General features: G+C 40.1%; 1 pseudogene; it reads left to right on the forward strand.

Annotated features, from left to right (window-relative positions):
• Nucleotides 1-2530: 2530 nt before the first annotated feature.
• On the forward strand, nucleotides 2531-2953 carry LOC105526595 (annotated as a pseudogene).
• The last annotated feature ends 450 nt before the right edge of the window (nucleotides 2954-3403 follow it).

Genomic DNA, 3403 nt, shown 5'->3' on the forward strand with positions numbered 1-3403 from the left:
TGATTTGTTTGAGTTCCTTGTAGATTCTGGATATTTATCCTTTGACAGAGGCATAATTTGAGAATATTTTCACCCCACTCTGTGGGTTGTCTTACTCTGCTGATTATTTCTTTTGCTGTGCAAAAGCCTTTCAGTTTAATTAGGTGCCATTTATTTATTTTTGTTTTCGTTGCATTTGTTTTTGGGTTTTTATTCATGAATTCTTTTCTGAATCCAATGTCCAGAAGAGTCTTTCCAATATGATCTTCTAGAATTTTTATGTCTTCAGGTCTTAGATTCTAAGTGTGTGATCCATCTTGAGTTGATTTTTGTATAAGGTGAGAGATGAGCATCCTGTTTCATTTTTCTACATGTGGCTTGCCAGTTTTCTCAGCACCACTTATTGAATAGAGTATCCTTTCTCCACTTTATGTTTTTGTATGCTTTGTCAAAGATCAGTTAACTGTAAGTATTTGGCTTTATTTCTGTGTTCTCTATTCTGTTCCATTGGTTTATCTGCTTATTTCTATTCCAGTACCATGCTGTTTTGGTGACTATAGTCTTGTAGTATAATTTGAAGTCAGATAACGTGATCCTTCTGGCTTTCTTCCTTTTGTTTAGTGTTGCTTTGCCTACACTTTAGTTCCCACTTATAAGTGAGAACTACCTTTTTTTGGTTCCATATGAATTTTAGGATTTTTTTTTCTAGTTCTGTGAAGAATGATGATGGTATTTTGATGGGAATTGCATTGAATCTGTAATTGCTTTGAGCAGTATGGTCATTTTCACAATATTGATTCTACCCATCCATGAGCATGTGATGTGTTTCCATTTGATTGTGTCATCTATGATTTCTTTCAGCAGTGCCTTGTAGTCTTCCTAATAGAGCTCTTTCACCTCCTTGGTTAAGTATTTTCCTAAGTATTGTTATAAAAGGGATTGAGTTCTTGATTGATTCTCAGCTTGGTCATTGTTGGTGTATAGCACAGCTACTGCTTTGTGTACATTAATTTTGTATCCTGAAACTTTTACTGAATTCATTTATCAGATCTAGGAGTTTTTTTGAAGAGTCTTTAGGGTGTTCTAGGTATACGATCATATCATCAGGAAGCAGTGACAGTTTGACTTCCTCTTTTCCAATTTGGATGCCCTTTATTTATTTCTCTTGTCTGACTCTGGGTAGGACTTCCAGTACTAAGTTGAGTACAAGTTGTGAAAGTGGGCATTTTTGTCTTGTTCCAATTCTCAGGGAGAATCAAGCACACGCCTTTCTCCTTCCCTCCTTCCACCCTTTGTGCAGTCTGGCGGGAGTCATGTTTTCCTACAGTGGCTCTTTCTGTGTCATTTATTGCCAGGAATATATATCCCCAGAATCCCCTTTATTTACTTTGTCATTTGAGTGTCACCCGCATGGTGTCCAGGCTAGAGACCAGCCTCTGCTATGTCCACAGTTAAAGGTTTCTGTCTCGGCACAGTCAAACACACATCAGATGCTGGGTCAGACTCCTCAAAGCAATATCCAGGAGTCAGGGGACACAAGCGCTTCTATGCCTGTTGTTCCAGTGAGGAAGTCTTGACTTAAAACTATGGTGTGGGAATTGAAAACCAAAGAGAAGCTCAATGCACAGGTGCTAAAAAGAGAGAGCACTGGAGTCCCTACTTCATGGGGTCCTTGGAAGAACTAAATGAGGAAACTCACACAGTTGCTTAGCACTCTCTGGCACATGGTAAACTGTTGATACTTTAATCTCTTTGAACTGCTGGCATCCCTCAGAATTCAGTCCTTAGAGATCACATGCGGATCTACACAGTGTACAGAAGAAAAGTGCAAGAAGACCGCATAGCATCCAAAAGCTAAGCTTCTCCAGCTCGGGTGAATTCTGGGGTCAGCAGATCCTCCCTTTAGGATCTGGGGGCTGCCAACCAGCATCTAGAATCAGGGCTGACAATCACTGCTCAGTCTCTCTCTCTCTCTCATTCTCTCTCTCTCTCTCTCTCTCTCTCTCTCTCTCTCTCTCTCTCACACACACACACACACACACACACACACACATCTGGGAGGCCCAGGGGGCTACAGTGTCCAGAGTCAGCCAGTCCTGGAAATCCACAGCCCACCAGGTCTGTGTCAAGGCTTTGAAATCACATCCAAGTGTTTTGATTGAGAGCAAATATGCTGCATAGAAAATGATTTCTTGGTAATCACACAGTAGTAAAATGAAACTGTCTCCTAAATAAAATATCAAATATCCTAAAGTGCCTGGGAGCATTGTAATGACATCAGCTTCAGAGTTTATTATTTCATTGATGGAGCCAGACTTGGGGCAAAAAGGCAAAGACACTTTATCAGAAAAGGAATTTTTTGGGGAAAAAAGATAAAACCTTTTGTTTTATGAGACTAGCATTACTCTTATAGCAGAGCAGGCAAGGACACTACAAGAAAAGAAAATTAAAGGCCAATATCCCTAATGAACATAGATGCAAAATCCTCAACAAAATTCTAGCAAGCTACTCTTACACCAGAGTCCTACAGACTGCTGCTCATGCTGCCACCATGTGTTTAGTGATCCTTGAGAGGTTCCAGCACATTTTGTGAGTGTTCAAGGGGTGACAGAAAATAGCCTTTGCCATCACTGCCATTAAGGGTGTAGGTCGAAGATATGCTCATGTGGCATTGAGGAAAGCAGATACTGACCTCACCAAAAGGTCAGGAAAGCTCACTGAGGATGTGGTGGAACATGTCCTCACCATTATGCAGAATCCATGCCAGTACAAGATCACAGACTGGTTCCTGAACAGACAGGAAGATGTACATGATGGAAAATATAGCCAGGACCTGGCCAATGGTCTAGAGAAACTGAAGAAGATTTGGGTCAATAAAGGGCTACACCAATTCTGGGACTTTTGTGTCCAAGGTCAGCACACCAAGACCACTGGCCATCAGGTCCATACCATGGGTATGTCCAAGAAGAAATAAGTCTGTAGGCCTTGTCTGTTAATTAATAGTTTATATGCCCCCAAAAAATACTAGCAACTAGAATTCAACAGCAGAGTAAAAGAACCATTCACCATGATCAAGTGGGATTTATCCTTGGAATGCAAGGATGGCTCAACATATTCAAATCAATTGATGTGATATATCATATTTATAGAGTGAAGGACAAAAACCATATGATCATCTCAATATTTGCAGAAAAGACACCTGACAAAATTCACTGTGCTTTCATCATAAAAACTCTTAACAAATTAGGTATAAAAGGAATCCACCTCAGCACAATGAAGGCCATATATGATAAGGCCAAAGTCAACATCATATTCAACAAGGAAAAGTTGAAAGCTTTTCCTCTAAGATCAGGAACAAGACAAGAATGTCCATTTTCACTACTTCTATTCAACATGGTACTGGAAGTCCTTGTTAGAGCAGTTA

This window comes from Colobus angolensis, unplaced genomic scaffold (assembly GCF_000951035.1).
Source record: "Colobus angolensis palliatus isolate OR3802 unplaced genomic scaffold, Cang.pa_1.0 Scaffold6, whole genome shotgun sequence".
Lineage (NCBI taxonomy): Eukaryota > Metazoa > Chordata > Mammalia > Primates > Cercopithecidae > Colobus > Colobus angolensis.